The 24,099-nt window shown below is 38.9% G+C and overlaps 1 pseudogene; it reads left to right on the top strand.

Annotated features, from left to right (window-relative positions):
• Nucleotides 1-18,736: 18,736 nt before the first annotated feature.
• LOC124723511 lies at nucleotides 18,737-18,854 on the top strand (annotated as a pseudogene).
• Nucleotides 18,855-24,099: the final 5,245 nt, after the last annotated feature.

The raw sequence follows: 24,099 nt of genomic DNA, 5'->3' as shown, positions 1-24,099 counted from the left end.
TGTTTAACAATTTACACGAGTCAAACAGATCGCTCAAAACACTCACTACCATTTTACAATGATCCTTCCTTGTAATAAAAACATGTTTTCAGCGTTTGAGTATCCCACACAAACATTATGCAAATCAAGTAATTGAATTTCCGCCACAAACAGATCAACGTTTCCACTAAGCATATCAGGTCACGCCATCCACCGACTGCTGAGAGCCGCAGTCGCGCCGTCGGTCGCCTTCAGGGACATTGCATCGTCTCACGCGAGCGACTGAGGAGACACCTGCACACGTATCGGCTATGCCGGCAGCTGCGCTCCCGTCCCCTAGCATCTACATGTTTGGCGTACTGAACACTCAGAGATCAGAGAGACCATCACCAAGCCGTCAACCGATCAATTAACATGGGGCGAAAATCACCCAGCGCGAACATCAATCGTTTTGAATCTTCTCACACAACTCACACGTCCGCTTCCGTCGCTGCTTAGCCAGCACACTGGTCACTTCGCTAGTCCCCGCTGACGCAGGCAAGTTGAGGCAGGTCGGTGCTTTCTTTGTACCTAACCATGTGTCACAGGCTGAGCTAATCTGCAACTTCCGGTCGCCGACTCCTAGTGACCACGCTATGTGCATGGGAGTCACAGAGCTTTCTTGCAATATTAGAATAAAGTTGGAGATTGATACATCTCCCCACATTGTCTCTGAGCAGCCCTCGCTACAACAGTGTCGCTGATTTAATTTGCAGCTGACGAGAAGGCGGAGGGTACTATACCCACTACATACCAAGTCTCGTGAAGGAACAGAGCGAGCTAAGTCTGTAACTGCTATTCAATGACGGTTGTTCCACAAATTTTTACTTACGGCACCCATAAAAGTGCCCAAGATCTCTCCAGATAGTACTTGTCAAGGAGGTTAGCACCCCTTATCGGTGTATAGCAAATATCAGACTGATGTGATGATGTAACAGACAGTTAAGAAGAAACATGTGGTTTACGAATGATGCAGCACACACATATGGAGTTTTAAACATTTTATGCAAATCACTTGCGCTAAAAGTTCTGAAGTATTGTTTCAGTGTCTGGTATCCATACCATGAAAGTATCAGAAAGAGAGAGATGATCGTGGAAAATAAACACATTTCAAGGGCTTCTCATTTCTGTACTTAAACACACTATAATGCTAGAGCTGTGCGGTTTCCGACCTTTTAGTTGTGCGGAATGCAACGCTCTTAATACTCTAATGCAGGAAACTAATTTGTAACATATCACATACACTCTCCCTGCAAGTTTCTCTCAGATAAACTATGGTGACAAACAGTATGGTGATAAAAGAACTACCTTGGACGCCAAAGAAAACATCGATTCTTTATAATACAAACACCAAATCGATTTTTGGAGATATACGAGGTATGACGCCTGCTGTTTACGAAGTTAAAGCCCGATTACGGTTCGGGAATAATGATATATTCAAAACAGTCCTATAAAATAGCCATCGGCAGCTGGCAATGCATATGCAGAGACTGCAGCATCTTACGCTGCCGGGGAGACGTTCTTGATTGGTTGGCTGGTTGGTTGATTTGGGGGAGGGGACCAAACACTGAGGCCATAGGTCCCATCGGATTAGGGAAGGATGGGAAGGAAGTCGACCATGCCCTTTCAAGGGAACCATCCCATTTGCCTGAAGCAATTTAGGGAAATCACGGAAAAACTAATTCAGGATGGCCAGATGTGGATTTGATCCGTTGTCTTCCTGAATGCTAGTCCAGTGTGCTAACCTCTGCGCGACCTCGCTCAGTGAGGGACGCTCTCTGTAGGTGGAGAGAGGGAAGGGAAAATCTTACGGCTCAAGATGCTACCTGCAGTTGACACACTGCCAACTAATGAATAACTTAACAAATAGCTGAGAGCAATAGCTTTTAGATATCGAGACAGGTTGTGGATATGTATCAGAGTTGGAGGGTATAAACAGAAATGAAGGAAGACATCTCGTAAGCAATAAGAGCATATACTTAAGGAAAAAATCTGAGCAACAACAAAATTCAACTCTGTACACATGTCAGCTCCCTGTTGCAGGTCGCTACACCATGGAATGGAAGTCAAATGAACATGTGGAACTGTTTCCAGACTTTGAGTTTCCATCAGGTGCGGCACTACATGAGTCTGTAGACAGGCTCTCTGATGGGCCAGAGCAGTATACAGAATTGTTTCCAGACTTCGAATTTACAATACATATATCCTCTGCACCACTCGTTGAGTTCATATAGCAACGAAGCGACTGTTACTATTCTTTATGTGATCGTTCTATCCAAATTGTATGCATGTAGATCATAGGGAAGAGGGGAAGTCTTAGAATTTTTTTGTATGTTGGTATATAAGATGCCCAAATACTCTCATAGAAAATCAAGCGACACATGGGTATGTCAGCAATATGACCACATACATATGAAGAACTGTCCAAAAAATATGGAAAATGACATAAAATCGGTAAAATTCGTGGAAAACTTGGTATAATCACGAAACATTGATATGAAATACGCAAAATCGAGGGAAGTACGATGAAATATGTAAAATCATGGAAACCTAACAAAATTACAGAAATTGACTGAGAATACATAAAATTAGAGAAAAAATACCGTGAAATGAGTGCTGACCGAAATAAATAAAATTGCGTGTTCTGGACTGATGCTACGTATACACACCTTAGGAGTTAGAGAGAGGAGGCATTCCAAAGACGTGGTATCAGGGCAAAACAGCCATAGTATCCCACACATGAGCAATTCAATATAACAGACTATGACTTCTGTGTGCAAGAGTAAGGTTACCAGGGGCGGTAGTAAACTGCGATAAGACTATTACATCTCCTCTGGCTACTGATCATGGTGTTCATTTCCTCGTAAGATGCTGTTGTTTCTATGTATGTATTTGCAACTGCTAATGATTATTTGATGTGGCTGTTGTGAACATATCTTAACTTCCGAACAGTAATCGGGCTTGAACTTCGTAAACAGCACGCATCATATGCCTCCAAAAACCTATGTGGTGTTTGTGTTACAATGAATCGATGTTTTCTTTGATTTTCAAGGTAGTTGTTTTATTACCTTACAGTTTGTCACCATAGTTTATCGAAGAGAAACTTGGAGGGAGAGCGTATGTAATGTGTTACAAAGTTATTTCCTTCATTAGAGTATTAAGAACGTTGAATTCCACATGACTAAAAGGACGGAAACCGCATAGCTCTAGCATTATAGCGTGTTTAAGTGCAGAACTGTGTATCCCCTAGAATGTGTTGCTTTTCTATGATAATTTCTCTCTTTCCGATACCTTCTTGGTAAAAATGGATACGAGCGTATGGCATTGTTGGACGGGAGGCCCCATGAGGGGGAGTTCGGCCGCCGTATTGCAATTCCTTTTTAGTTGACACCACTTCTGCGACTTGCGGGTCAATTATAATGAAAATGATGATGGAGGTCACACAACACCCAGTCCCCTGCTGGGAATCGAATCCGGGCCCCCTGCGTGATAGGCGGAAACACTACCGCTACGCTATGGAGGCGGACACTTTCTTGGTATGGACACAAGACACTGGAACAATACTTCATAACTTTTAGCGCAAGTGATTTACATAAAATGTTTCAAACTCCATATATGAAGTGCTGCATCGTGCATAAACCACAAATTTCTTCTTAACCGTCTGTTATATCACCACATCACCCTGATATCTGCCATATAACGATAAGTGGTGCTAACCTCATTGACAAGCACGCATCTGGGACATCTTGGGCACTTTTATAGGTTCTGTAAGTATGATTGGTGTGGAACAGTCATCACTGAACACTAGTTACAGACTTAGCCCGCTCTGTTTCTTTATGAGACTTGGTATGTAGTGGGTATAGTACCCTCCACTCCAAAGTAGTGGAAGGGTACATTAGTGATGATACAGAAATTGGGAAGCATACTTCCATGTCATTGGTTAGTGACGAAATTATGGATCAACTGTGGTGATTATTACACCATCCCATATTGACAGTGTCTTTTCCATCCCATCTGTCCACTGGTACGCTGTTGATTAGCACATAAGGACTGACTGATACCACTTGTTTGAGATGGAGAGAGTCTTGGCGGGAGCAACACCTTCTGTGGATGGCCAGTACTGAAACAGTGATTGCGAACATGGATGCAATGTGAAGAGTCAGTGCTCAGGCTCTCTTTAAACATGGAACACTGGGGCATCTGCTACCATGTCATTGTGGAATATGAGTTTAACTGTAAAGATCATTAGTCAATTTCTGATAGCTGTTTGGAAATGCTCCACAATACAGTAAACTCTTCCAGTTTCCATATGTCATGATGTCCTCCACATTTTTTTTCAATAAGAAAGACGGCCTCTGTCCTTTATTTCAACCATCCTGTCTTGTGGGAACACCATGGTTCACAACATGCTATGTCCAGCTTTCTAGGAGAGCCAATGGATTGAGAAATGTTAATGTTGGTTTAGCAGATGACACAGACCTTGAAGTTGCGGTGGAAAAACAAAATGTATGGTGGTGTACAAATTGTAGTCATACACTGCTTGGATGTGCTACAGCGGAAAAATGATGTACCAAACTGCTCATAAAAGGACAACACAGGAACCCTCTCTTGTGATTGATAGTCTGTGGGATATGGTCCTCCTATAGTATGGGTGACGAAAGTTTGCACTGGTCTGTGCAAGCAACTTCGATCACTCATGATAACACTGTGGATATATCGCAGAACTTCTGTTACACAGTCTAAATGACATCGAGATAGAATGCGTTACGGATACTGTTTGTTAGTGTGAAAAATATCTAGTAACGGCATGAGGGAGTTGTAAATATCGGCTTAATACCACGTTTCTTAGCCGAATCCCTTTCTAAATTCTGTGAGAAGGGTGATTTTGTTACGAGCTTACACTGCTGGCGATGCGCATCCACACTTTCGGTCTGTTAATACACACTCCAGCGATCACGGTGTATAATCAATGTCATGGTATTTGTGTGGAAGACCACTTTATGCTGAAGCAATATTATACCTCAGTTTATAAGACATGTATAGTTTTTAACATAGATATTGTTTGCGTCTTTTGTGGGTGCCTGTAGAACCACTTTATGTGCAGGGTGATAGTAACAAAGTCGCTGCGATCGTGTTTTCAAAAGCGCAGTCCTTCGAAATGTGTTTCGCTGGCGGTCGAATCCTTATGTGGTTAGCTTCAAATGTCGGTTCTCAATAGTGTACCTGGAAAAAAACATCGTCTTCACCCCAGGGATTCCCATTTGAGTTACCTGACGAGTTTAATCCGACTGCTGGAAAAAAATTACTCGCAATGCAAAGCAACTCTCATCATCAATTTACTTAATTAACGTATCAATTTCATGTTAATGATGTGCCTCCTGTTGGATGGAAGCGATGGCTAGGGTACTACGGATATGAGACGGGAGCTGGGGGGATAATCAGGCGTTTTTCCGTTGCGGCGATATTTTTCAACAAAATTTCTGTCTCTCACAAACACAGGGAGAGAGGACCATCGCAATAACATAAGACATATTACAGAATTTATAAAGTGATACGTAGTATAAACCTGATATTTACAACTTCTCTGTGCTGTTGCCTTAAGAGCTTTCAATTTTGGCGAAGCATTTAATTACTTTAAGGATGTTCGAATGTGAGTAGGCATCCTATGACAGAGGTAGATCTTAGCACTCTGTCATGAGCAACAATGAGTTTAATATTCTAGTCCTGTAATGCAGGATGTAAGAGCTATTAAGCTGATTAGAATAGATATTTTTATCTGATGAGGGAATACATAGAAGAAATATAGCCTATGCCTTACTGTTACAAGATTTTCACAGCAAGTAACGACATTTTAGCGATGTGAAAACGCCTGTACAGCCCGATTTCTTCTGTCTTCGAAAATAACTTGTATACGGGGGAGAAATGTACATTACGGGTGAGAAATTCGAGGTGTATGGTCAACAACATTCCAGTTTCGGATTTTTTAAGTTGGGGAGCCAACATCGGTGGTGTTTGACTAGCACTGCGCCGCGGATGGCAACATGAGTGGTCACGAGGAGTCGACGACTGGAAATCGCGGATTAGCTCAGCCTGTGACGGGAGGTTAGGTACAAAGAATGCACCGACCTGTCTGCACTTGCCTGCGCCAGCGGGGGCTAGTGAAGTGACCAGTTTGCTGGGTGAGCAGCGCCAAAAGCAGGTCATGTGTGTTGTGTTAGAAGATTCAAAATGACGGGTGTTTGCTCTGGACGATTATTCCCGCCATGTTAACTGATCGGTTGACTGCTTGATGATGGTGTCTCTGACCTCTGAGCGTTCGGTACGGCTGTCGTGTAGATGACGGGGGATGGGCGTGCAGTTGTCGGCATAGCCGATGTGTATACGGGTCTCTCCTCACTGGCTCACGTGAGACGATGCGATGTCCCTGAAGGTGGCAGACGACGCGACTGTGGATCCCAGCAGTCGGTGGACGGCATGTGTGTTACTGGTAGCATTTTACATCTATGTTTAGTGGAAACGTTGATCTGTTTGTGGCAGGTATTTAATTACTTGATTTGCATAGTAATTGTGTGGGATACTCAAACGCTGAAAACATGTTTTTATTACAAAGAAGGATCGTTGTAAGGTGGTGGTGATGATCTATTTGTCTCCTGTAAATTGTTAAGCAATTAATTTGATAGGGTAGTGCAGATGGACTATTTCCTTCAGTTTTTGATATCGAAATTGCGTCAGCTCTCCCATTGTGCCCTGCATTGCCCAATAGGAACACAGTATTCTGAGGAGAGATGAAAACCTCTGTCCATGTGTTGGGAGATGTTGGTTCACACTGACAAACTGTAATTGGCCTCTTGAGAGAGGCAGAGACAGGAAGTGAGTCTGGAATTTCCCGATCAACAAAATACTGCCACTTCATGCTTTGTTTGGGGCCTGCGAGATCAAAGGAGGCCGATACCCGGTCCGTGGCCGGTGATATTTGATAGGGTAGTGCAGATGGGCAATTTCCTTCAATTTCTATATCGAAATTGCGTCAGCTCTCCCTTTGGCCCGGCATTACCCAATAGAAACACAATATTCTGAGGAGAGATGAAAACCTGTGTCTGCGTATTGGGAGATGCTGGTTCACACAGACAAACGTGAAGTGCCCTCTTGAGAGAGACAGAGAGAAAGTTAGTCTGGAATTTCCCGATCAACAGAATGCCACCACTTGATGCTTTATTTGGGGCCGCGAGATCAAAACATGCAGATATACGCTCCACGGTCGGTAGTATTTAGGATCATGATCTGTAATTAGGACATTGGGCGATTTTTGACCTTCGTGGCGGCTCCCGGATAACAGATACACACGCGAGAGACCCTAACCTGTGGCTATTATACCGCACTTCATACCATTCCTCGATGTTATAGTTACTACGACATGGGGAGCGGGGTTGGGGGTGCAGACTTCAGCTCTGCCCTAGTGGGGGACCTCTGTCTACCGCAAACTGATGAAATAAATAATACGCGTAAATATGTTATTGATACCGATTTGAATTTCGTGTCATGAGACTCTTTCTCTCCAGCATGGACTGAATGCTTTTCCCATCAATTTTCAGATGAGGAGGGGAGGAGGAGTGAGGGGTGGGAGGGGAGGGCTGGGGGATTTCCCAGAGTTGGAGAGGTTAATTAATTAATCGATTTGATTAATTATACAATTAATACATGAATCAGGTACTTTTATGTGTAATACCTGTTTGATCAGTGTTAATAACAAAATCCTTGTATTTTGGAATGAGTGCTCGAGTCTGTATTCGAAAATTTGTTGTTGCATCAGGGTTTCTTTTCGATAAAATTTAGAGAACCAGAATTTAATGTTGACTGCCGAACGATTCTACTGCCACCAACATACATTGCGCATAAGGAACCTGAAGATAAGATACGAGAAATTAGAGCTCGTATGGTGGCCTACAGACTGTCGTATTTCCATCGCTCTATTTCGAGAGGAACAGGAAAGGAAATGACAAGTAATGATACAGGGTACCCTCAACCACGCACTGTACGGTGGCTTGCAGAGTATCTGTGTAGATGTAGAGGCAGACTTGCTGCAGAGAAGTGCTTTCCCTCTCGGACAAACGAATCCAATGTCTTCGTTTGATGAGCACGACCCACGAGTCAGAAGCTTGAAAATTTAAAGTTTATCGACGTTAGCTGCTGATTACATTCTGAAGCTTCTATGAAACGATAATAGGTCCACGAATCAATTGTTCTAAGATTTTCATGTTTTGTTCCAATTTCTTTTATAACTTCGTCCCATCTTTTCACTCCTTTCATGCTTTTGAGGCTTAAAACTCCACTTCTAAGGATAGTGGCCAGACTCCATTCTGGTTTCTCTCTCGCTAGACTGACGAGCCCAATTTTATAATACAGGGTGTTTATAAATGAATATCGGGGTTTTAACGCTATAACGCTGTCCATTTCAGACCTCTTCTTTTCTCCTTCATAATAGACTGTGAAGATGATGCAGCATCTTCAGTGTCTTCAAACTCACCCTCTTCATCGAGCAATTAGTTCCTCTCTTGTACCATGAGTTGTTTCTCCTCTAACATTTCGAAAATTAATTCTGTGAAATATTTCTTCCCCAGTTTCCATGTTCTCTTGTGTTATTATTGCAGAAATTTAGAAGCAATGAGATTGTTTTGTAGAAGGGGCTGTTCACTGCACCAAAGCGACGATTTTAATTGTAATTTTGAAACTTCACTGTAAAGCTATTCGCTTTCACAATCAGGTTCATGTCCTCTTGCTGTCGAAGTACTAGGCATATCAATATTTATTTATTTTTTACTCATAAAATCAGACATCTTGGAGCGTTGACATGTAACTACCTCAGAGGCAAACATACAAATGAAGCCGGCCGAAGTGGCCGTGCGGTTAGAGGCGCTGCAGTCTGGAACCGCAAGACCGCTACGGTCCCAGGTTCGAATCCTGCCTCGGGCATGGATGTTTGTGATGTCCTTAGGTTAGTTAGGTTTAACTAGTTCTAAGTTCTAGGGGACTAATGACCTCAGCAGTTGAGTCCCATAGTGCTCAGAGCCATTCGAACCATACAAATGAATTATTAATCGTGTCTGTAAATGCTCCTTCCTTTTTACATATTTTTAATTTCTAGCCATTATCTACACAGCCTATCAATATGAATCAAATCGGTTAGGATAAGTGCACTCAGGCCGCTTGTTAGTCAATTGCAACCTCATAATGAAATACCAAAAATCTAAATTTTATAATAAGGAATAACTTTATGAAATTCTTGACAGATCTGGTGCTACAGCCTAATTGTAGATCAAACAACAACTTTAAATACATTACAAAATCGAATTACAGTTGACTAAACATATGAATCAACTGATTAAGAAACTGGAGATTGTGAGGTAACGGGCGAGTTGTGGAGCCCTGAAAATATTCTAAGTTCGGAGTTGGCGTGGCCGCAAGGGCCGCACAGCGGGCGCGGGCCGCTCAGCTGGCCGACCACGTGGTGCCGGACGTTGGCCGAAGCAAGAGGGGCCCAGCCCGAGCGCGTGGCTGAGAATTCCATTGTGAAGCGGTGTCGATAAAAGATACTTGTATGCCGAGAGTGCCAAAGATGGTAGACTTTGTGAAACCATCATGACAGACATTTCACAGTTCATATAGAAATTAATAGTAGCCAGATGAATCATGATACCTCAAAAAGAAACGTGTCCATTACCATCCGATTACGGTTCATCCGATTTCGTGGATCGACGTGTCTTTAGAAAGCTATTAGTGTAAACCTGAATTGGTATGAATTACAGGCATGTAACTTGAATAGTACATGATTTATTGGAGGTCAAAGTGGCTGATTGCTATCGATCGCGTCAGGCTAAAAGTACTCCACAGTTACACAAAAAACGGTAGCAGCATGCTTATAAATATATTTATTCATATATGTCTTTGTTTATATCCGATATATGATGTTGATGAAGAAATTGGTCAATTATTTATTATTTATTGTGTTTTAGAAAGCACAGGCTACTGGCCTACTTTTGCTTGCTAATCCTTTGATAAATGTTTATTTAATTTGTTTATGTATTTAATAATGTATGTTAGAGCGTGTTTGTGGTCCAGCCGTAGGAATATTTTTTTAATTTCAAGTTATTTCAATGTAAATCCAGTATTTCGAAAGTGTTTCATTAAGTTTATGAACGTGCATTGGCTTGGAGACAGGACGGGAGCGCTCTAGCCAATCACAGCGATCGTTTCCAAAAAGGACGCGTGGAGAGACGTATGGAGGTGGGGGAGGAGCACTCATTTCCGGAGAGGAACAGGAGAGAGGACGGCACAGGACAGGGGAGAGTCCAGGACAGTACGATGGACGCACGGTCGCGAGAGAGACTTGGAATGTGCAGCAGTTTGCGCGTGGCCGCGAGAGATGGATATACTTCAGAGTGCAGACTTGTGAGCCTGTGATATTTCCGAGGTTTCTACAGTGAAGACGTAGTATGCGTTTATAAGCGAATATCCCGCGAGCTATGTTGTCGTTCATAACTTACCACGTGCAATAGGAATCTATTGTTTCCCTGTTATTCAACTTATATTTTATTTAATTGCTGGACCATCGACACTAATAAGTGTTTTGCAGAAATATACCACATTCTCAAAAGTACTTCTACTATCGTACGCATCACTTAAAGTCGTTAAGATATTACTGGCAGATTTTATTTATTGCAATCTTTTATTTATAAATTTCTACATTACATTCGCGATTGCCGAATGATAGGAACCTTCGACCATTCGATTCATGTGTATATTCATATTGTATACTGTAGACTCAGCAGTATTTGGCTTGTAATGCGGAAACTACGTATCCGAGCCCCTAGACAACGAAACCAGCCAAAACTTTTAATATTTCAATCCTGAGTCAGTGGGTAGGTAGTTGAGGCCACCCACCACCAGTTCACATTTATTGTGAAAGGTCGCAAGACACTCACACTAGCCTGGTACAGCGTGTTCTTGATGAGGAAATCCCAGCTATTGCACTATATGGGTATATTTAAATAAAATGTTAATAACTACTTGCTAATTTGTTTGGCTGAAAAAGTAATTCTTGTCATAATTGCTGACATCACGTTTCCTATGAAATACTGTGAGCCTAAATTATTTGTTAGTTTCGTTTGATATAATTCTTATAGACAGCATATTTATACATCTACATACCTCTGAATTGCTTAGCGGTCTTCCTTTAATCCGAAATGATGAGGATACCAAACACTCAAGCAGTACCCAAGAATGGGTAACACTAGTGTTCTGTACATTCCTTTACAGATGAACCTCACATTCCTAAGATTTTCCCAATAAACCAAAGTCGCCGATTCGCCTTTCCTACATCCATCCCTCTGTGCTCATTCCATTGCATATTGCTCTGCAATGTTAAGCCTAGACATTTAATCAGCGTGACTGTGTCAAGAAATGCACTACTAATGTCATATTAAAAAAATACTAGATCGTTTTCCTACTCATTCGCATAGCTTATACAGGGTGTCCCAGCTATCTTGTCCACCCAAAATATCTCTGGAACAATAGCAGCTATTGGAAAACGACTTTCACCGGTATCAATGTATGGCTGGGGCCCATGAATGTACATATTTGGAAACATTCTAAAACGAAAGCATATGTGTTTTTCAACACAAACTTATGATTTTTTAAATGGACCTCCTATATTTTTTCTTCAGCAATCCATAGCATGCCAAAGCACATACAGAATGGCGTTGATTGCATCGCAATATTCCCATTACATCCCGAGTTATTGAGACGCGATGTTTACGCTTGAAACACTCGACATGCGCTGCTAGCGCACGTCCTGAGGCTCAGGCGTGAACCCCATGCTGCCCGTAATCGCGCAGCAGACCGTATTATTCGTTTCGGACCTCTTGATCTCTTGATAAGTATGGAAGTGTGATTACGCCCTACATTGATACTGGTGAAAGTCGTTTTCCAATAGCTGTTATTGTTCCAGAGATATTTTGGGTGGACAAGATAGCTGGGACACCCTGTATATTTCTACATTCAGGGCAATCTGCCATTCACCATATCAACTAGGAATTTTCTCTGAGTCTTCTTATGCCCTCCTACAGTCACTCAATAACACCACCTTCTCATCCACCACAGCATCATCTGCAAACAGTTGCAGACTGCTGCTCACCCTGTCAGTCCGACCATTTATTTATATATTTAGAGAATAGGAGTTATCCTATCACATTGTTCTGGGGCATGCCAGACTGTGCCCTTGGCTCTGATGAACACTCGTCATCGAGGACAGTATACTGGGTTCTACTATTTACAAAGGCTTTGAACAACTCACATATCTGGAAACCTGTTTCGTATGCTTGTACCTTCATTAGCAGTCTGCTGTGGGGCATTATGTCAAAAGCTTTCTGCAAGTCTGGGAATGTAGAATCTGCCTGTTGACCTTCAGTCATGGTCCATGGGATACCATGTAAGGAAAGGGCAAACTTAGCTTTGCACCAGCAGTGCTTTCTTAATCTGTACTGATCTGTGGACAGAAGTCCTTCCGCCTTGAGGAAATTTATTACATTTGCACGAAGAATATTTTCAAGAATTCTCCTTGATTATTACTGTTAATAAATTTTTGAATATTTTCCTCGCAAATAAGGTTTAACTTCCAATGCCCTCGTTTCACCACTACAGCTTATGAGCTATATTTTGTTTTTTCGATATATATTTGTAACGCATTACGTGTATTTTCAGTGAATATTACATTTATCTCTATATAACACACACCTGAAATCATCATTTTAGTTCATTTGGCAAGCATGCTGCTCTGTTCTGTGCTTCCATGATTATCCATGCAGCTGACTCGTCATTAGCTGGCAGCCCAGAGTGACCACCTCACTGCAATACCTATACTTCTGCGCCAATCAAGCCATGGCCACTGTTCAGTACTCTTGCCTGCCATCAACCACCCTGTCAAATGTATTCACTACCACGAAATTCCTTTATGATCTTGTCGCTCATAATGTAAAAATTCTTTGAGTGGTAAGTGGGTACATTGAGTGCACTTGGTATGTTTTTTTCACACCATTTTTGACTAAATAATTAAATTAATTTTATTCTCATTTATAATTAATTTTATTTATGAAAATGTTCAGGAGTGGAACACCTGAAAATTGAAATAAAATTAATTTAATTAATTCATATTAAATTGAAATTAATTTACTTAATTTTTCAAAAGTAGAAAATTCTGGAGAACACTACCCAGGATTTTTTAAAAAATACCCAATATCTGAGCAGGATACAGACCATGAAATGCCAGCAGTAGTGCCAGCAGTAGGCATTTCATAATTTAAGTCGCCTCACTTTGGCACTGGATTATCTGCACAAAGCGAAAAAATGTTACTTTAATTTCATTCATATCACAAGCAGCACACATTTAAAATGATAGTAACTGACTTAAATAGCATAAGTTCGAAGTTTAAACTGTTGAACCTGATTAAAAAATAAGTGAATGAAATTGTTTACGAATGTTGTGGCACTCGAAATATGTGGTATGTGTTAACTTTTTAAAATGAATTTTAACCATTAAGATAACAATAGTAAACCACTTAAATAGTAATAGCTCAAAGTTTAAACCACTAATATTGGCTAAAAAATAGGAAAAATATGTTTAAAAACCTCATATAAACTTTGCTAACTGTCGACATCTAGTAGTCAGAATTTGAAGCACGTTCTTGAGTCTCAACGCAGTGAATATAACTATGTGACAAGCAAGAGCTACTGTGCAAGCCACATGGGAATAACGAGATGAAGCGAACCAGAAGGTGTAGCCAGATATTCTTATTAGCCATGCCCAGCTCAGACAACTGAGAGGTTAGTCATATATGCAGCAGCTGCAGCCTGAGCGGTTAAATAGTTTGATTTTTGTTTATTTATTAGGTAATTACTATTTGGTTTTAAAAATTCAAAATGCTAACATAAGCTATATGAAAAAGGCTATCCAGAAACAAAATATACTGAATAATATCAGATATCATCTACTAATTAAAAATTTTCGGTAAATATTCGTTGTTGAAAATCCCATGTGAAATTTTTCTTGCTGCACATGAATATATGAAGATGTGTCTTGTGGTACCGCATCGTTTAAACGTAAGCACCAATTTCACTGGTGTCTTTAGACTTGTAACAATATTGTTTCTATGTGTCATGATAATCACATATATACCATAATTTGTAGTGAAATTATAAGGATGTACATCAAAATTACATTTCTGTTGAGTAACTCGTTTAAAATCGAGAAACTCGTCACAAGCTTTTAAATAATCCTGTGGTGGTTCTAAATTCTTGTGCTTCCTGACGAAATATTTCTTTTCTTCCATTTTTTAAATGTAGATTATGCAGCTTTATGTGATCAGATAGTGATGAATCAGCCAGTTGGTTATTTTACCTATTAGTTTCAAACACAACAAAAATAAAATAAGGCATACCTAATTCTATTGAGTCGTACCAACTTGTGAGTACTAGCACAAAATTTTTCTTGATACCTAAATCAGCAACTTCAACAGTTTGTAGTTCACAGAAATATATCGGTATTTTAGGATTTTACAGTATATTTTCTCGTTGTTCAAGCTCATAATTCGTTTCATATTTAACGATAGGTATATGAATCACATAGATTCTACTATAATTTTAACTTTTTTTGGAAGTTTATCTTTTATTTCAGCAGCAGGATCAGTGCACTTAGCCCTAAGAAGAGCATCTCCAGCACTGGAACTCCATGCGAAAGTTACAGTAAGATACCCTTCCCAAAAAATTTTCCCGTATTTCGACGTCCGACTCGTCAGTCAGCAAGACTCAGCACAACCAGGAGCACCTCCGACGTCCAACGTAGCTTTTGACGAAACGTCAGGTATAGAAGAGTTCCATGGACCACGACCATACAACCCAGAAGAATTCTCGGCAGCTGAAACAACTGGTCGTGAAAGCCTTCACTGTATGAGAGGAAGTGCTCTCAATTACTGAACGTTGCGTACTCAACGACGACTTCCAGCCCAGAGGTGAAGTCCAGAGTCGTATAGGTTAGCAACCATACAGTGCCTAACTGTTCTAACTATAAACTCTCCTGAGAGCAAAGACAGCGAGTCTGTCTGTACCAACAAAGTTTATACCGAGCGACCATCACACACGGGCGCTCAACACGGAAGACAACTTCTCTCCAGTGCTGGCTTCCCAGCAAGGCTTGGCTCCCCACCATCTTAATTAAGAAAAACTAATCATATTCCCGAAACCACGGAATATTCTCCCTCTCTACAGATTCTTCCGAACGTTGATCAACCATATTTTAGTCTTCTGTCGTCCAGCGCAGACAGTTTGCGAGGAAAAACCTATACTCGTACAATGGTATGCTTCTAAATAAAAATCCTTGGAAATAACCCAGGCTGCATGGTTTCTGAGGTGCCGCTTCTTCGTTCCTCTCACCTGCGTCCAAGATTATCAGTATTCGGAAGTATTATCTGGTTATCCTTCTGATTCGTACTACAATAGTGGCAGGCCATCACCCTATTGTGCTCCAGAGCTCAGGTGCCACGATGCCCATCTAGCTACTTCCTGTGTTTAAGCAGGACCAACACCTGTGCGGGCCTTCCACCCAAAGCTTGAGTTCTGCCTGCCATTTCATCTCCACTGCCATCCAACCTCTACTAGTATAGGCAATTATTCATTACACCGTTTTTATAATAAAGACACTCCATCATCTTTCATGGAATAAGCGTTAACAATCATTTACAAGACATACGTGACAATGTCAGTCTCCTTTATATATTCATATATGCGATAGTAAGGTGCGAAATTATAGCCACCTTACAGTACAATAACTAAATATTCAACTATACGAATGAAGCCAACTAAATTTAATGAGAAGTATAAGACTGCTGCCATATTATCTAATGATGAAACTAAACATAAAGTTGGCGATAAAGTTATAATTAGTAGAGCTAAAGGAATGTTTGAAAAGGTTATACAGCTAATTAGTCAACAGATATTATGGAAATTGAAGAGTTTATTCATTCTGATCCAGTCACGTATAAGTTAAAGGCATTGGATGGAGTAAAAATAAATGGAAATTTTTATGAATACACACTACAGAAAGCAGAATATTCTGATATATATCTTGTTGAGAAAATTTTGAGAAGGAAAGGCGATGAAGTGTATGTTAAATGGTTGGGATTTGATAATTCACATAATAGTTGGGATAGTAAGGACAATGTTATTTAATAAAATATTTGTTACATATTGTAAAATTTGTTGCTCAGTGTGTCTATTATCTGATGAAAGGTAACTTCTGTAAAAATACTGATTCAATTCTTCTTTCATTTTATTGGACAAGTTAATCGACTTATGATTACGTTTTGTTACTATAATTTCTTCATTATTTGAATGTCTGTCTTCAAATACCTATAATGAAGTTCGCAGCTTTCCTGTTTGACATCTAATCACTTATTAATGATACTGAAAGTCCTTATTAAATAATAGTAGAATAACAAACATGTTTCTCAGATTAGTATTTTCAGCTGCATTTCAATAATTTTTTCTAAAAGCAGTTCTTCTCATCTTCTTAAGTTCTGAAATTCTTCTCTTCTTTTCTTCAGCAGACACATAGCTATTTCTTTATCAGTTTGTTAATCTTCAGTTTGTCCTTATAAATTTTCAGTTTTTGGATGTAGTTTATATTGACCACATTATCTAACTGACGGAATATCTTGTTCATAAAGCCAGTCTTGGAATTGTTCAGCTAATCTCACTCTCGATTTTAAAATTAATTCATTTATAAAAACAGTATCTGATTGCATATTTGAAGGGGGAAAGACTCGTTCCTCTCTATATTTTCATAAATTTTTTTATGTTTTTCTCTTACATGGTCTCTGATTGCTTTTCTAGGATTAGTAAATTCCAGTATCTCTATAACATCCTTAGCTTTAACCCATGGATTATTCTCTTTATCAGTTATCACAAGAACTTCTTTATTCTTCTAAATAATCCTGTTGTTATACTGAAATGTAGTGGTTGGCACGAAAATAGGGCTTCAAGTCACCTCGCCATCTGACAGGTTGCCAATTTTTTTATAGTGATAATTCCAAATGTTCATAAAAATTCAAAGAAAAATGTATTGGGCAACTCTATTTTTAGTCCAGAATATGATAGAGTACTTCCAAAAGAAAATTCTCACTAGTATTAGGAAAAAAAAATGAAAACTAATGCTCGAAGAAATTTTTTAGGAATGTAATTTTTTAGTTCAGCCTGTGGTGACAACGGAATCACTAATGTAATTGAATTGGACTGAAAAAAATGGACATCCTCGAAGTTTACAGATGCATATACCTGTGTCTTGTATTTTGGAAACATAAAAGTATTCAAAGATAAAAAATAAAATATTATAAGAGGTGTGAAACTGTGCCGACTGTATAGCGAAAAATATAGTCACTGATGAATTTTCATTCTGTAGGACTGCGAAGAAATTTACCATGAGAAAGTTGTTAAGAAAACTACAAAATTATTTTTGGTAACATTTCAGACATCATTATTGTATCGTATCACGTACAGAGGCAAATTACTTCTGCGATATTCCGTGCGCAACAGCAGCGTGAGTCGTTGTAGGTCGTCGCCAAGAATTTTGTTCGGACGGCTCACTTTTATATGACTGAGAATATTCCTTAGTTCTCGAAAATATTTTAATCGCTAATATACGCTACGTAAAAGTAATTGTCGTTATTTTGAAGCCAATATCAGATGTCTGCTGAAAGGGAAAAACATTCGAAGTATGTCCTGTATAACTGAAATAAGTAGACAAACATTTAAATCAAGTCAGCTTTTTACATAGACGACACTTACCTAAACTGAAGGATCTTCTGACTCCGTGTCTTCAGATTCACTGTTGCTTATTTCAGCCAGGCGTATCATCACAGATTCCACTATAGTGTCTCTTAAACCCAGTTTCAAATCAGTTTCTTGCAATGCTTCTGCATGTTTTACACACCTCTCTTAGTCCGTCTGAGTAACATTGTCAAGAGCTTCGTGTTTAGCATTTCGACATCAGCAAGTTTGAAAGTAGTATTTCTTTTCGCTACTTCTCTCTTTATTTAGGCCCATGTCAATTCAATGGGATTATATGGACAGTGATACGGTGGTAGACATACCACTTGGTGTCCCATTTCGTTTGCCAGTTGATCTAATCCATAAGTCTTTTTGGCCCCTACGATTGCTTCCTTAGACAGCAGTTCAGCCTTCACTTTATTGACTGAAAATGAAACATTCTTTCTCTTTAAATTCTGCATAATATCTGCCTTGCGCCAATTTGAATGTGGCAGGCGTTCCTTAAGTGAAATTAAACATTATTGTCTTTTGTGGTGACTAAAGTCAATTTTTTCAGGTTGTCAAATTCTTGAGACCCTGGAAATCCACATAAAGTTCATTGTGTTAATTTTGCAGGCATGAAAGATTTCCCAGCCGGAATATTATACAGAGAAGCTGAAATATAACCATTTAAAGAATCTAGCACATTGTTTTTTAGTTTTGCAGTATGTACTAGCATAAACCTTGAAAATATAAGAGCAATGAAAGGAAATATCATAGAGTCATTGATAATTAATTTTTTTTACAGTTTGTCAAATGGTTCATGTCTTGAAGATCTTCATAATTACAACCAGTATGAGTATATCGCGCCAACGGTCATACCACAGTGGTAACACCGGTTCCCATCAGATCACCGAAGTTAAGCGCTGTAGGGCTGGGCTAGCATTTGAATGGGTGACCATCCAGTCTGCTGAGCACTGTTGGCAAGTGGGTTGCACTCGGCACTTGTGAGGCAAACTGAGGAGCTACTTGATTGAGAAGTAGCGGTTCGAGTCTCAGAAACTGATGTACAGGCAGGAGAGTGGTGTGCTGAAAACATGCCCCTCCATATCCACGTCCGGTGACACCTGTGGGCTTAGGATGACACGGCGGCCGGTTGGTACTGCAGGGTCCGCCAGGGCCTGTGAAAGGAGTTTACATTTATATGAGTATATCGCCTAGAAACAGAAAGTTTTACATTTTTCTTACAAAAAATATTATAAATAGAGAGCGTAAAAGTAAGCAAATTAAAAGCTAGAGCAAAACAATTTGGAAGAAGAGGCTATTCTAAACTGAGAAAACATTAGCGTATTGATATTAACAATAACAATAATAGTAGTGTGATTCTTGAGTTTCTACTGGCGTTTTTGATAATCAAAATATCCACAGGTGTACTCCCGGTCTACAGTGTCCAACGGGCACAATATTTCGGCGATCATACATGTCGCCATCATCAGGTGAACTGACGGACTGAGCTCCTGTGAACGTGCTGATACGGATATCCGTACGTTATGGCTGCTCAGGGGGAACTGGGTTCGGTCGCGGCGATGGCCGATTTAAATACCCTCCACCCGCGGCGCACTCCCTCCACCGTCCGCGCCCCGCCATGGTCGCGCGGTGGAACAGATTGCGACGGCGTCTCAGATGACGTGGTGTGATGGCTCTGTCCGCCATGGTCGTCACAACTATACGTTTGCTCGATTTACTCTTGATTAAACCAATCGCTGGTTCCCAAGCCTTGCTAAGATTATAGCCACAGTCACGGTTTATGAGGTCGTCATTGGTGCGAATTTCGATGGCCTCTCTAACATCGCTGTCCCAGTATCTCGACGTCTGTACCAGAATCCTCGTGCGTTCATACTCCATAGCGTGATTTTCTGACAAACAAAGTTCAGCGACCGCCGACTTGCTCGGATACATCAGTCGAGTGTGCCTCTGGTGTTCACGGCATCGATCCTCGACGGTACGCATCGTCTGACCAATATACGACTTGCCACATTGACACGGAATCTGGTACACGCTGGCCTTCCTCAAACCGAGGTCATCTTTGGCACTCCCCACCAGTGCACGAGTTTTATTCAGAGGCAAAACACAGTTCCGACACGGTATTTCTTCAAAATGCGGGCGATTTTCCCCGAGAGTGCGCCTGTATATGGAATAAACGCAGTTCCTACCTCCTCCCTCGTGATTTCATCCATCTCCAAAGGTTGTGCTGTAGTGGTTGGGTGGAGAGCACGTTGAATCTGCCACTCTGAGTACCCATTTTTTCGAAATACAGTTCTCAGATGTTCCAATTCCTGGGGTAGTCTCTCTGTGTCAGAGATAGTGCGCGCTCTATGTACTAGAGTTTTAAGTAAATTCTCGAAGCTTCGCCATATCTTTAGCCTTAAAACATAGTTTATCGATTTCATCAATAATCATGAACACTTGCGTATTATTATAGGTATGCTTGTTGTTGATGAGGATGATGACTGGATGATTTTTATTAGAATTTTTCATAATTAAAATAATAAATACTTGGTTCACTTAATGGTTTTGTTAACTTTTGTACATATTTAGGTAGTACTGTCTCATTAATCTTCAACTAATTTAATCCCACCTCATAGCATTTTAAGTATATAAACGAAGGGCATGTTTACTATTGTTGTTTATGAAAATTGTAGTTGTGGATCACAGGAGTAAACAACAAAAATTTGAACAAATTATGATACATTAAGAGAATCATTAGTGTTATTTCAGTTAACACTCAATCTTGAGCTAAATGGCGAATTGAATGAAGAAACTTTAATTTTATGCATAAACAAAGATTTGGTGTAAAAGATGAAAATGCTGACTGTGGAGCTACTATGAATAAATGGAATTTGAAAAATATAAAATGGTATTATAGAGGCGAAACTAAAAAGGTATTACAAGTAACAAAGGCAACATATCATTTATGACCGAAGTATATCAAGATTACAATAATATTGATATAGAATTATAAGTAAGAGTTGAGTACATAGTTATGAAATATACAGTCAATAACAATCCAGTGGAAAAACAAATAGATGATGAAGAGTTGTGGTAGTTGGAGGTTGATGGAAGTACACCAAAAGGTAAAGCAAATCTATTAGAAGTTCTCGTTTATGAAATTGATCATGCATTAGTTCTAGAGCAAACTGACATTTTCGAGCAATAATGTACCCTTACAATAATGACTCAAAGTTAGAATTATCTCAAGATTATACGGATGCTATTCAAGGCTTTTATGGGAAAAATATCGTTAACTACACAGTCATCTATACCAAAAATGATTACAGTTGTCACATCTGAACCAACTGAATCTTTATGTCAAAATAGGAAGTTCTATCGCCCAGGCAGTCTTTGTACACATTCTGTGTACAACCACTTATTATTTGTGAATGGAATTTCATATATTTTTATCAAAAATGGCTGTGGATAGGCAATGATATGATTTCACAGCTAATAACAAATTGGTTAACTAGAGGGAATATACCAAATAAAAAGTGGTGAACTTGTTTTTTGTTGACTATGTGATATGTATGAGAAATCTGAATACATTACAATTAATCCCAGGATATTGTAAGGCAATATCTAGTGCCAAACTGTGTAAGTTTTCCATTAGTTACTGTAGTCAAGACATACACAGGAAAAACTTATTTGTTCTATCATGAACTTTTCAGTGTGGAGATATACAGGGTGTTATATCAAGAAGATATTCAGGAATCCCTACTGGATTGAATTCTGGGTTTAGGTTCGTTAATTGTTTGTTGTATTATTTCAAGGATGATACTTTGTGTGAATTTAATGAATTCACAAAAAGTAGTTAGAGCTGATGTAGTTGATTTGGTACTGATTGTAATAAACCTTCAGCATTAGGTCCCAAAGTAATAAATATATTAAAGATACATTGTTAGAACTAGAAAATTTTACTTTCTCCTAATAATTTTTTTTTAATAAATAGAAACCACCAATCAATAGCTAAAGCAGTCTTCAGACTGTGTCCAAGCAAAACTGTGTAAATATTGCAAAACTGAGAAGTCAACTGATAATTTTAGTTCACAGAAAGATAAAAAAGATGGCTATAAGACAATTTATAGACAATGTATAAATGAATATGACCAAGAGAATACAACAATGAACGAATGCATTGTGTGTGTGGAAAGAATATCTCTTATATATTATTGTAAAATTCACTTACCATGACTTCTGAGTGAGTAATATTCAAAGAAACTGATGTCAATGAAAAATGATAAACGAAAGACTGTGATAAATAACAAACAAAAAGATGTGCTGATTGTCAAGATATTAAATAAATAGAATATTTTTACTCAAATCCATCGTGTAAAGACATACATAGAAGCAGAAGTAAGAAATGTGTCTGAGAATATATAAAAAATCAGAAATCTGGCTGAATCTTTTTTAAAATTCCTTAATAAAATTTTTATATTAAATAAGAGACTAAAATGGAGCAATTCACTATTTCCCGACTTTGTGGTTATTGTAGAAGAAATAAATTAACTAATTACAACAGATTAAATAAAGAAGAAGTAATTAGTTTAATTATAGCATTTAATTGATCTATTCCTACAAGGATTATCGATAATATGGGATAAGCTGAAGTCAAAGCTAGAACTAAAATTCTTAGTATTAGAGGTTGCAGTAAATTAAAAAAGTCATAATTAATTAATTTAATTATTTTACAAGTATTCCATTTCACAAGAATTATTCCAAAAGACCAAAACGTGTACCTAATATAAATTAATTTTACAGTTTTGACAATGATGTCGCTGAAAAAATTCGATCACTGAGACAAGAAAAAATAGTGAGATGCATCAAATTTATCCATTCAGTAGTAGACTACTTTAGCAAGGAAAAGAGAAAACACTGTTGGCAAACGATTTATATGAGATTAAAGAAATAAAATATAAATGTAATGAAAAATTTAAAGACTGGACTTTTGAGTGCAAATTTGTCCTTAAAAGTGCTAATATTGGTAAACTTGTTAACATTAGTGAGAAAACGGATTGTAGGACGAAAGTACGTAACTCAAAGGTAGAAGTAGCTAAAAAGAGAACCAATTTTATGAAAGGAGGTTAGCTGGCTATATCAACAGCCAATTAAAAGATGTTTCATCCAATCTCTACAGGATACCTAGCATCAGATAATATTAAACAACTTATTTAATTTTTGTGCAACAAGATCAGAGATATATTAACATCTGATGAGTCTACTGATGTGACAAATACCACATTTAATATTCAGATGTTAGCAATGCCAAGAGGTAGCAAAGGTAATAAAATAGTAAATTTTCGCTGATGTTAGAAAGAATAAATGATGCATTATTAGAATTAATAACAGGGATAACCTGCGTTGTCTTAGAGCAATAATAGTTGTATTTACATATCACACAGATTTTATCTTAGGCAGGGTACTATCTACTGGTGATATTAAGAAATTAGAGAAGGAGATAATACAAACTGAAAAAATAAAGTTAACCAGGATATTATGTAACAATTACGCGACTACAGCGAAGATGGTGTTGCTCTAGACGATATTAAAAGTGTCAAGCAACGATGGGATATTCAAATAAATGGTGTATGTGCTAAAAGTTTCAATTTAGTTGCCTATCATGGTCCTGAGAAAACAATAAGAATATATTTGTATAAAAATCGCAAACATTTTCATGTCATTAACAGTATTTCAGCATTCTTACGATCATCATATTTCTGTGATATATGCAACAAAACATGTAATGACAAGAAGGAACATAAATACAAAATAGAAAGAAAAATTTGTATATCATACAATTTAACAGCAAACAAAACTGTGGAAAATAAGATAGAATCTCAAAACCGTAGTAGACACTGTTGTTGTTGTTGTGGTCTTCAGTCCTGAGACTGGTTTCATGGAGCTTTCCATGCTACTCTACCCTGTGAAAGATTCTTCATCTCCCAGTACTTTCTGCAACCTACATCCTTTTGAATCTGCTTAGTGTATTCATCTCTTGGTCTCCCTCTACGATTTTTACCCCCCACACTGCCCTCCAATTCTAAATTTATGATCCCTTGATGCCTCAGAACATGTCCTACCAACCGGTCCATTCTTCTTGTCAAATTGTGCCACAAACTCCTCTTCTCTCCAAATCTATTCAATACCTACTCATTAGTTATGTGATCTACCCATCTAATC

Source organism: Schistocerca piceifrons, chromosome X (assembly GCF_021461385.2).
Source record: "Schistocerca piceifrons isolate TAMUIC-IGC-003096 chromosome X, iqSchPice1.1, whole genome shotgun sequence".
Classification (NCBI taxonomy): Eukaryota; Metazoa; Arthropoda; class Insecta; order Orthoptera; family Acrididae; genus Schistocerca; species Schistocerca piceifrons.
The sequence above is the reverse complement of the archived record's forward strand: the minus strand, read 5'-3'. Positions and strand labels throughout refer to the sequence as shown.